The 12,510-nt window shown below is 40.8% G+C and overlaps 1 protein-coding gene across 12 annotated transcripts in view; it reads left to right on the top strand.

The window, feature by feature from the left end:
- CDC14B (cell division cycle 14B) overlaps positions 1 to 12,510 on the top strand; it is a 128,295-nt gene that overhangs the window by 29,882 nt on the left and 85,903 nt on the right. The gene's annotated exons all lie outside the window — the stretch shown is intronic.

The following is a 12,510-nucleotide window of genomic DNA, read 5'->3' as shown; positions in this document are numbered from 1 at the left end:
TCCATTCTCATGTTGATTGACATTCATGTTGTGTACAGCTTTTGCTTATTATAAAACTGCTACATATATTTGTGTATACGTCTTTTTGTAGATACATGTTTTACTTTTTGTTGGATATATTCTTAGGAGTAGGATGACAGGGTAATAGGGAAAGTGTATGTAACTTCAAAGAAAGTAGGGAAAACCACTAGACCATTCAGGTATGACCTAAATCAAATCCCCTATGAATTATACAGTGAAGGTGATGAATAGATTCAAGGGATTAGATCTGGTGAAGAAGATCTTCAGAGTGCCTGAAGAACTATGGACAGAGGCTCATAACATTGTACAGGAGGCTGTGACCAAAACCATCCTAAAGAAAAAGAAACACAAGAAGGCATAGTGGTTGTCTGAAAAGGCTTTACAATAGCTGAGGAAAGAAAAGAAGGGAAAAGCAAGGGAGAAAGGGAAAGATAAACCCAACTGAATGCAGAGTTCTAGAGAATAGCTAGGAGAGATAAAAAGGCTGTCTTCAAAGAATAATGCAAAGTAGAGGAAAACAATAGAAGGGGAAAGACTAGAGAACTCAAGAAAATTGGAGATTTCAAGGGAACTTTTCATGCAAGGATGGGCACAATAAAGGACAGAAACGCTAAGAACCTAACAGAAGCAGAAGAGATTAAGAAGAGATGGCAAAAATACATGGAAAAACTATACAAAAAAGGTCTTAATGACCCAGATAACCGTGATGGTGTGGTCACTCACCTAGAGCCAGGCATCCTGGAGTGTGAAGTCTAGTGGGCCTTAGGAAAGCATTACAGTGAACAAAACTAGTGGAGGTGATGGATTCCAGCTGAGCTATTTCAAATCCTAAAAGATGATGCTGTTAAAATGCTGCACTCACTATGTCAGCAAAACTGGAAAACTAGGCAGTAGCCAGAGGACTGGAAAAGGTCAGTTTTCATTCCAATCCCAAAGAAGAATAATGCCAAAGAATGTTCAAACTACCTAACAGTTGTGCTCATTTCGCATGCTAGTAAGGTTATGCTCAAAATCCTTCAAGCTAGGCTTCAGCAGTTATGTGAACTGAAAACTTCCAGATGTACAAACTGGGTTTAGAAAAGGCAAAAGAACCAGAGATCAAATTGCCAACATTCGTTGGATCTTAGAGAAGGCAAGGGAATTTCAGAAAAACCTCTACTTCTCTTTCATTGACTATCCTAAAGCATTTGACTGTGTGGATCACAACATACTGTGGAGAATTCTTAAAGAGATGGAAATACCAGACCACCTTACCTGTCTCTTGGGGAAAGTGTATGCAGGTAAAGAAGCAACAGTTAGTACCTTACATACACCAACTGACTGGTTCAAAATTGGGTAAGGAGTACGACAAGCCTGTATATTGTCACCCTGTTTATTTAACATATGCTGAGTGCATCATGCGAAATGCTGGGCCAGACCATTCACAAGCTGGAATCAAGTTTGCTGGGAAAAATATCAACAACCTCAGATGTGCAGGTGATATCACCCTAATGGCAGAAAGTGAAGAGTAACTAATGGGCCTCTTGATGAAGGTGAAAGAGGAGGGTGAAAAAGCTGACTTAAAACTCAACATTCAAAAAACTAAGATCATGGCATCTGGTTCCATCACTTCATGGCAAATAGAAGGGGAAAAAGTCGAAACAGTGACAGATTTTCTTTTTTGGCTTCAAAATCACTGCGGCCGGTGACTGCAGCCATGAAATTAAAAGACGCTTGCTCCTTGAAAGGAAAGCTATGACAAACTTAGCATGTTAAAAAGCAAAGCTATCACTTTGCCAATAAAGGTCCATATAGTCAAAGCTATGGTTTTTCCAGTAGTCACGTATGGATGTGAAAGTTGGACCATAAAGAAGGCTGAGTGTCGAAGAACTGATGCTTTCGAATTGTGGTGCTGGAGAAAACTCTTGAGAGTCCCTTGGACGGCAAAGAGATCAAACCAATCAATCCAAAGGAAATCAACCATGAATATTCATTGGAAGAACTGATGCTGAAGCTGAAGTTCAAGCTCCAGTACTTTGGCCACCTGACATGAAGAGTTGACTCATTGGAAGATACCCTGATACTGGGGAAGTTGAGGGCAAGAGGAGAAGGGGGTGACACAGGATGAGATGATTGGATGACATCACTCACTCAGTGGACATGAGTTGGAACAAACTCTGGGAGATAGCGAAGGACAGGGAAGCCATGTGTGCTGCAATCCATGGGGTCACAAATAGACGCAATTTAGGAACAGAAAAACAACAAATGCAGCACCATTTTATATTCCCATTAGCGGTATTTAAGTTCAAATTGTTCCACATCTTCAAAAATTGGTACTGTCGTTCTAATTTTAGCCATTCTAGTATGTGTGAAGTGGTATTTCATTGTGGTTTTAATTTGCATTACTCTGAATGCCTAATTTCATAAGATTATAGGCTATCCCTTTCCTGGTGGCTCAGATGGTAAAGAATCCACCTGCAATGCGGGAGACCTGGTTCAATCTCTGGGTCGGGAAGATCCCCTGGAGAAGGAAATGGCTACCCACTCCATTGTTCCTGCCTGGAGAATTCCATGCACAGAGGAGCCTTGAGGGCTGCTGTCCTTGGGGTTGCAGTCAGACACGACTGATGGGCTAACAGTTAGCAGCACTTGTAGGCGACTCCTGTAACTTCTTTCAAGTGTTTTTAAATCTTTTGTCTTGGTTTCTATTTTTAAAAATTTAATATGTACCTTTAGTCCTCTCTACACCATTTTCTTAAAAACTGCAGCAAAATTGGCATGGTAATTTAGAAAAAGTCTCCTTGAGGAGTTTCTTTAGAGAGAAAATTACTTATTGATAGGACTAGTGACCTAAAATTTTGGTATGTCCTAAATATTGTTAGAAGGGCCTTGAAATACCATTGGAGATAAGGAATGAATATTGTGATTAAGAATTTGCTTCTGATAAAGGCAATTATATATTAAAAATATTCATTAAAGTAAATTTTTTGTTTTTCATTCATTGCCATGAAATTTGAAATGAGACCTACCATTTATTTATCCTTCCTTGCCCCCTTTGAAATGCTTTAAAAGGGTAGATCAATTAGAATTTATCTTATCAAACTTCTTGACTTTGAATCCTAGAAAAACATCTGTCTGCTGAAGTTGACTCCTTTCCTTCTATGTGACTCTCTTTCTAGCTCACGTATCTGATTTCCTTGACCATGATCCAAATGTTTTAGGACATGTTCATGATGCCAGATCTCAACTCTTTGTATCATACTGATGGACACTGACCTGACACCAATTTGGTCATTCACAACTCTTAGGACTTTTTGATAGATAATAGTAACCACAGAAAAACTTGAGGTAGATGGGGTTTTCACTACTGTGGTACCAAGTTGCTGCCAAGTTATAATGAGAGCTAATCTCAGATAAAAATATTCTTCCACACAGCGAAGTCATTAAATATTCTTACTTAGCAAACAGGCATAAAACATGATGTACCCTATAAGCTTTGTTGCTGTGTTTTTAGGTATTCAGATCATTCCTTTTATGAAATGTTCGCTTGAAGCAGACAACGATAATATTCTTGTTTGTTAGGCACCAGTTAATCAGATATCTCACAATCAGTAGCTGGACAGAGAACAGTTTAGGCATCTTGATTTGAGCCTCATACACTATCCCTGAATAAGAGTGTCATTAGATTCTTGTAATCTGTGTTAAAGATATTTTAGGCAGTCTACATATATGAACAGCCATTAATTTTACCAGTGAGAACCCACTTCTAGCAACCATTGTTCTGATTAACAAGCTATTAGTTTTACCAATAAAAAAACATTTTTGGCATTTGATGTTTTAATTATAAGTTCTCCAGATGTATGAATAACAGAAAATCTGCAGTATCACCCCTGAATACGAGTTTCCATCTTTAGTAATAGCTGTCCATCTATGGAGTGTGAATTTCTAATTACAGCAACTGCATCTAGATCAACAGATTGGCCTCATGGGGTAGCTTAAACCAGCTTAAGTCACGTGCATTTCAACCTTTTGAAAGTAAAATAGCATGCCATTTGAAAGTAAACTAACAACTCAGTTTTCGTTATATAAAACAAGAAGAGAAGAATTCATCTGCTTAATGTACTCTACCTCCTAATAAATTTAGTTAGTAAAAACATTAAAAATCTTAAATAAAAGTAATTACCTGAGAATTACATAATGTTTAGTGACAAAGGAAACTAGGGTCTGAAACGCTTCTGTTTTTTCATCACATAACCAGAGGGCATGTGAAACAAAGGGGCTGGAGAGATTTTTTTCCCCAGTGATTTAAGTTTCAGGGCCTCTTGTTTTAAAAGAGAATGGCCCAAGCGCTGACACAGCCCTCTTACCATTGCCACGCCTCAGTTACTACTCTTACACTGAGTACTCAGTGTATTGAGAGTCAAGCACCATTGAATCTGGTAGCTTACCGGATTTGTGGTCTCCAATGGGGAAGGTTTAATTCCGGGACCAAAGACAGTCTCAGTCACTCAGAGCATTGTGTAGATTTTATTTAAAGTGAAAGTGAAAGAAGAAGCTTCTGACATAGACATCAGAAGCGGGCAGGAGAGTACCCACCTCACTAGTTTACGCGAAACCTTATATACTTCTCAGCTAGCGGCTGAGAATAGATGGAAAAAAAAAACACTTCAAGGCTGTGAGAATTTCACCCAAACCCTTTCTCGTAACATGCATCCAGGGATGACATCAGCATGAGATTAGCTAGAAGAAACAGGTTAACCCACATCTCAAGGCTGTGGAAGTTTCACCCAGGCCTTCTCCCATAGCATTCATCCAAAGCTCAAAAAAAAGGCATGTCCTTGAACAAGAGATCCTGCTGCCTAAGAGGCTTACTATACTAAGGCAAAAGAATGTGGAAAAGAAAGAATGTTTACCTCCTCCTTAAAGGGGCCTTAGGCTTGAACTCCTTATCAACCTGCCTAAGTTAACTCTGGCAGAGGAGCCAGTGATCAAATTGCCAACATCCCTTGGGTCATCAAAAAAGCAAGAGTGTTCCAGAAAAACACCTACTTATGCTTTATTGACTATGCCAAAGCCTTTGACTGTGTGGATCACAACAAACTGTGGGAAGTTCTTAAAGAGATGAGAATACCAGACCACCTGACCTGCCTCTTGAGAAATCTGTATGCAGGTCAGGAAGCAACAGTTAGAACTGGATATGGAACAATAGACTGGTTCCAAATAGGAAAAAGAGTACATCAAGGCTGTATCTTGTCACCCTGCTTATTTAACTCATATGCAGAGTCCATCATGAGAAATGCTGGGCTGGATGAAGCACAAACTGGAATCAAGATTGCCGGGAGAAATATCAATAACCTCAGATATACAGATGACACCACCCTTATGGCAGAAAGTGAAAAACTAAAGAGCCTCTTGATGAAAGTGAAAGTGGAGAGTGAAAAAGTTGGCTTAAAACTCAGCATTCAGAAAACTAAGATCATGGCATCTGGTCCCATCAGTTAATGGCAAATAGATGGGGAAACAATAGAAACAGTGACAGACTTTATTTTGGGGGGCTCCAAAATCACTGCAGGTAGTGACTGCAGCCATGAAATTTAAAAGACACTTGCTCCTTGGAAGAAAAGTTATGACCAACCTAGACAGCATATTAAGAAGCAGAGACATAACTTTGCCAACAAAGGTCCATCTAGTCAAAGCTATGGTTTTTCCAGTGGTCATGTATGGATGTGAGAGTTGGACTCTAAAGAAGGCTGAGCACAAAGAATTGATTGTTTTGAACTGTGGTGTTGGAGAAGACTCTTGAGAGTCCCTTGGACTGCAAGGAGATCCAACCAGTCCATCCTAAAGGAAATTAGCCCTGAATATTCATTGGAAGGACTGATGCTGAAACTGAAGCTCCAATACTTTGGCCACCTGGTGTGAAGACCTGACTCATTTGAAAAGACCCTGATGCTGGGAAAGATTGAAGGCAGGAGGAGAAGGGGACGACAGAGCATGTGATGGTTGGATGGCATCACTGACGCGATAGACATGAGTTTGAGTAAACTCTGGGAGTTGGTGATGGACAGGGAAGCCTGGCGTGCTGCGGTTTATGGGGTTCCAAAGAGTCAGACACGACTGAGAGACTGAACGGAATGGAACTGAAGTTAACTCTCTCATTTCCCCCTTTTTCTTTTAGGAGAATATTGTTGCTGAGGGGGAAGGGACAGAGAAATCTGTCAGTAACTGCTTCCTGTGGGTGAGGGGTGCCCACCTAAGTTGTTAAAGCAGTATATTCTCCTTACCCTTTTATTTAGGGTTTCTGATCCAAGGGCCCCAAGTAGTAGCTAGAGGAGGCAGAAGTTGTAGGATCCTGAACAATCATTTGTAACTTAAAAGCCTCAAGCCCCTTAGATACAAAATTCGTTATACAATTACAGATAGAAGGAGCAAACAGCGAGAATAAGATGATTACAATTATAACAGTCAAGATATTTTTCTACCAAGGAGAGCTTGTAAACCATAATTGTATCTGTGACCAGGGTGGAACACCTAGGGAGTCCGTTTTGAAGGGTGACCAAAATCTCTGCATCTCAATTACTTTGTCTTTGAAGTCGTTGTATCATTTAGAAAGAACAAACTAGACAAGTAGTTTAAAAGGCAGAGACCAAAAATCAGTAAAAGAATTATTGTAATCAGTGATCCAAGCAAGAATAAGAATCAGGTTACATTCGGTAGTAACTTTGATCCTGGTCTAGACAGAATCAACACTTGGGCTGCCCTGTTTATAAGAATAGAGCCATTTGGCGTGTTCATATACATCTTGAATGTAGATATAACAAACCCAGTTAGAAGTAGTTGAAAGAGTGACAACCTAAACCTTAACAGACAAAATAAGTCTTACCATTGCTTTTTAGAAGAATGGGGCTACATAACCCCTATGTAGACAGTTGTTTTAGGGAGACTTATAGCCAGGTAGCCGCTTGTCTAAGTTTGTCCAAGTGGGCCTTAACCTCTTATTGTGTTAGTAATATATAAGCCAAAGTAGTTGTCACCATTAACAATTTTAGCGTTTTTCTAGGTATGAGAAGATGCAAGAATTTGGGCTTAAGAAAATCTTTACCTGAAAATATCTAACTCTCTGAAGGCCTATTTTGTCCATTTCTTCAGAGCACAGAACGAGTGTCTAATTTCTGGTTTTTGCTGTGAACTCCTTTCAGGGGATGTTGAAGGTCAGCAGCTGTAGTGTCCATGAGTTAATCTTTGTGGAGGCCGACAGCAAGTGCCATGCAGGGCCCCTTTATGGCCGTGAGTTTGACCATGATTCGGGGCATTTCGTGACCGTCTTGTCCCATGGTGCTCTGAAGGCTCATTCCAGGGCTGTCGAGGATTTCACTGACAGGCCCCTCCGTGTGCCGTTACTGGACGAGGCCCTGTGAGCAGCAAGCCTGTGGACCGCACCTGTCTCACTAGTCTCTTGGTCCAGGAAAATATTCCCTCTTGTTGCTTCTTCTCATATACAGAGTCACACCATTATAATTATGGATTTTATATGGAACTGTACACCCTCATTACACCAGTGGCTCAGTCACACACTTGGTAATGTAAGGGACAACCCTTCTTGAAACAGGCAATATAGAAAACAATATGCTAACTGCTAAGTCACTTCAGTCGTGTCCGACTCTGTGTGTGACCCCATAGACGGCATCCCACCAGGCTCCCCTGTCCCTAGGATTCTCCAGGCAAGAATACTGGTGTGGGTTGCCATTTCCTTCTCCATAGAAAACAGTATAGTTAGCAGTAATAGTAAAATTATAAGAAAGAACTTAAGTCAAGACCTTCCATTAGGTATAGCCCAGTGACATCTCCAGGTCATCTGACTTAGCTTGTTAAATGATTATAGCCTGCTGTTAATCTTCTGGTTGTAGACCCTGAAGTATCTGATCTTTATTTAAAGACTGGTTACTGAGATAAGCTTTAGACACAAACTCAGAGTGTCCTTTTAATAACTTAATTAAACCTCTTAGCAATGTAACATAACCACAAGGAACTACCTGAGAAGTGAGTCTTAGTAAACACAGACCTTAATTAGCAAAACTGAAACAATATTCAGTGAAACATAATAGATGCCATAGGCCTGACATCAGTTGGGTGGATTTTTCTTTTATCACTCTCCAGTGTACTTTGAGATTTCTGTGTATGTCGAGAGACAGTCTTTTTTACCTTGATGAGGCCGTTCAGAACCCAAATCTCCAATTTCTGGAGGGGACAAGGCAGAGAGAAAAGAAACATATTTTAATTTTACCCACAAGTGTAAATCACTAACTTATTTTCAGTCATCAGTAACTTGAGGAGAAGAGCTTTTTTATATCTGAAAACAAAGATTAGAAGCCAGTAACATGTCAGACAAAAAGTCATGAAAATTGTAATCGTATTTGGCAGTCTGTTTAATCTCATGCAACTAATCCCTTTGTTCTGGTGTCCCTGCCCAACAACTGAGGATGCCAGTGAAAGCGATAGTCTCCAAGAAGCTTGTGAAGTTCTTTGCCAGTGTCTGTAAGACCTGTCCAGCAAAGTGGGTGCCCCAGTCACTGTAGATTGTAGAACATACATTTTAACCATTTTTTTCTCCATTGTGAGATATTAACCCTGAAGCCAGGAAAGGCTTTATCATATCAAATAAAAGTGAACTTTTTCAGGGAGCCACGAAAAGCCAAGTGGCTATCTTGGACCTCCCATAGCTCTGACTGTTTGGTTTACAACCATTGTTTATCCGTTTTAAATTCCCTGATGAGGGGTTAATTTTTGTAGAAGCAGAATGAGCTTTGTCCATGTTTGCCACAGTCTGCCATCAAAAACCACATTCCAAGAAAACTTTGTTCTTTTAACAGGAAGAGAAAACCAAATTTCATTTCAGTACCAACTTATATTCACTGTGAAACAATAGTTATTCACTTAGTCAAAGTAACAAAGATTTCAAAGGCAGTTTAATGTCTTATGAAACTTGTATCATGCACAAAACTCTTTTACCTGTCACAAACCTTTTTACACTTTTTGTATTTATCACCTCATTTGTGCATTTAGAGAACAGCCACCTGTAAGTTTAGACTTACGTTCTTTTTCCTTAGTAGAATGTAATTCCATTCCTTATACCTTTTTATTGAAAACATACATCCTGCTTTCCTTCAGCAACCATGACCTATACTTTATATAATCATTTTGTAGATTGGGGCTTCCCTTGTGGCTCAGCTGGTAAAGAATTCACCTGCAATGTGAGAGTCCTGGGTTCGGAAGATCCCTTAGAGAAGGGAAAGGCTACCCACTCCAGTGGGCCTGGAGAATTGCATGAACTGTATAGTCCATGGGGTCACAAAGAGTCAGACACAACTGAGCGACTTTCACTTTCACTTTCAAACATAAATCACCACAAGGTATGCCATTTGTAAAAGTATCTTCACAACGTCTATGTTGATTAGATCGATAAACAAACATTAATACCAGATATCAATTCAATAGCGAGTATTTCCCAGTTCACACAAGCCTGAAATTCATTTTAGTTTAATTTTCTTGAATTTAGAATTGTTTGATATGTAAGCACTTACTTCTCTTTAAGCCAATTAAATAGAGCTCATTGACCAATTAGCCTTCAGCAATGTTGTCCAAGGATGGAGACACAAAAATCTGGACAGACAGACCTCACAGTTTTCCGCTTGAAATTTAAAATGTCTCTTTGTCCTTTTTTTCCTCTTTGGCTTTAAGTTCTACCAGTTTGCTCATGGCTGGAGTCCCAGACAGAGTGGGCTGTGTATCTCAAGAACATGATAAGCATTAACTTTAGGTTTTTTCCCAGGCATGTTTCTGTTTCTCAAGCAGGGTTGAAGCTCCAAAAAAAGTATTTTAATAAGCCAGCTTTTTTTATTGCACGTGCAAAAAAAAACTAGTTTTGCAATTTCAAAAAGATTTCATTTTAACCATTTTCTCCAAAGTCTGAAGAATTTCATAGTCATTCAGTGTCAAAAATGTCTTCTCTCCTTTTTGTAGTCATAGTTTAAATGACTATGACTTTTAAATTTTAACCAAATTTAAACCAAAGAGTGTTCAAATTGCCTCTGATGACAGAGGCAGACTGTCTCATAAGATGTTGTCCCAACAGGGATTGTCTCTCTGGGCAGGTGAGGTCTTCTCTTCAAGCAAAGAAAGCCTGTATATAAGGGACTTTTTAGGCTCTGGGGATCACACTTATCCCAGGTTTTCCAAGATAACAATTCAAAGGGGTGGTTCTGGAACTATTAGCTCCTATCTGTAAGAGAGAAAAAAGGGGTGCCCAGTGCTATAGTTTTTTTTTCTCCCGGCGGCGTCCCTCCTTGCTCTAGATGGGGGTGGAGACAGGTCTTCCCCCTAAGCTCCCTTCCCTGGCCAAAGTTAACCTGTCTCTTACTGACACGGCTGTCTCACTGTCATCCCTCCCTGTTCTACCACCGAGGCATGGTGGAGATGCACCAGGGTAGACCTGATGGCATCCCAGATTGCTGTCCAGTTCCTCACCATTAAAACCTTTGCCTGATTTCTGCTCATCCTCCGATGCCACCCGGAGTGGTATGTGATAGCAAAAGAGGTGGTGAAGGGCTGGCCAGCAAGGAAAAAGTGATTTTTGTCCTTGAGCTCTTAGGGCCAATCTTTCCAGTTCATTTCCACAGATTCTACAGAAAGAATGTCTAAGGAGTTGAGACAAAGGCCACCAGAGCACCTCCTCTGGTCTGCTAAGAGCCAGCATTACCGAAGGAAGAAAAGCCCGCTGCACTTCCAATCTGACCAGATCCTAGGATTCCCGACCTGTGTCCTCAGAAGTCTCATAGTCACCAGCTGTGCCTCCATTCATATAGGCCAGAGGGACAGGTGTGACAAGGACCCACTTTCAGGTCATTGGCCCCTGAGGCAGGCAGCTAAGAGAGCACCCTCTAGCCTGAGAGATGTTCCTGGAGCTCCTCCCAGCTCCCAAATGTACTCCTGTCTGCAGTGCATGAAAAGACAACGCAGGTGTAAATTTTGGCTTCTAGCAAGGCTAGGTGTTTTGTGACTGTCAATCCAAATTTGAGGTCTAAGTAATAGTACACAGTAACAGAATGGATTGCAGGTTCCTTGAACGTCTGAGATTCAACAGATTAGTAGTTTCAATTCCCCAGGCAGTTACGAAATGGTCAAAGAGAACAGGAAAAGGTGACCGAGAAAGGAAGTTTGGTCCATATGCTTCTGAGTTAGTAGAGACTTTACAGTAAAAGAGCAAAAGAGTCCCAGCTCTGAGTATTCTTACCTGTCTTGAAGATACTGGACAAGCCCCCAAGATGATAGCTTACAGTGAACAGTGCCTCTGGATTCGTGGTCTCCGAAGGAGAAGATTTAACTCTGAGACCAAAGACAATCTTAGTCACTTAGAGCTTTGTGTAGATTTTATTTAAAGTGAAAGTGACAGAAAAAACTTCTGACATAGACATCAGAAGGGGGCAGGAGAGTTACCCACCTCACTAGTTTAACTGGCCTTATAATACTTCTCAGCTATCTGCTCAGGTCAGTTCACTCAGCCATGTCTGACTCTTTTCGACTCCAAGGACTGCAGCACCCCAGGCTTCCCTGTCCGTCAGCATCTCCTGGAGCCTGCTCAAACACATGTCCATCGAGTTGGTGATGCCATCCAACCATCTCATCCTCTGTCCTCCCCTTCTGCTCCTGCCTTCAGTCTTTCCCAGCATCAGGGTCTTTTCCAGTGAGTCAGATCTTTGCATCAGGTGGCCAAAGTATTGGAGCTTCAGCTTCAGCATCAATCCTTCCAATGAATATTCAGGACTGATTTCCTTTAGGATTCACCGATTTGATCTCCTTGCAGTTCAAGGGACTCAGGAATCTTCTCCAATCCCGCAGTTCAAAAGCATCAATTCTCTGGTGCTCAGCCTTCTTTATATTCCAACTCTCACATCCATACATGACTACTGGAAAAACCGTAGCTTTGACTAGATGGACCTTTGTTGACAAAGTAATGTCTCTGCTTTTTAATATGCTGTCTAGGTTGGTCATAGCTTTTCTTCCAAGGAGCAAGTGTCTCTTAATTTCATGGCTGCAGTCACCATCTGCAGTGATTTTGGAGCCCAAGAAAATAAAGTCTGTCACTGTGTCCACTGTTTTCCCATCTATTTGCCATGAAGTGATGGGACCAGATGCCATGATCTTAGTTTTCTGAATGTTGACTTGTAAGCCAACCTTTTCACTCTCTTTCACTTTCTTCAGTAGGCTCTTTAGTTCCTCTTCGCTTTCTGCCATAGGGTGGTGTGATCTGCATATCTGAGGTTATTGATATTTCTCCCGGCAGTCTTGATTCCAAGATGCTAGGCTTCATCTAGCCCAGCATTTCTCATGATGTACTCTGTATATAAGTTAAACAAGCAAAGTGACGATAAACAGTCTTGGCGTACTCCTTTCCTGATTTGGAACCTGTCTGTTGTTCCATGTCAAGTTCTAACTGTTGCTTCTTGACCTGCA

This window comes from Cervus canadensis, chromosome 30 (assembly GCF_019320065.1).
Source record: "Cervus canadensis isolate Bull #8, Minnesota chromosome 30, ASM1932006v1, whole genome shotgun sequence".
NCBI lineage: Eukaryota > Metazoa > Chordata > Mammalia > Artiodactyla > Cervidae > Cervus > Cervus canadensis.
The sequence above is the reverse complement of the archived record's forward strand: the minus strand, read 5'-3'. Positions and strand labels throughout refer to the sequence as shown.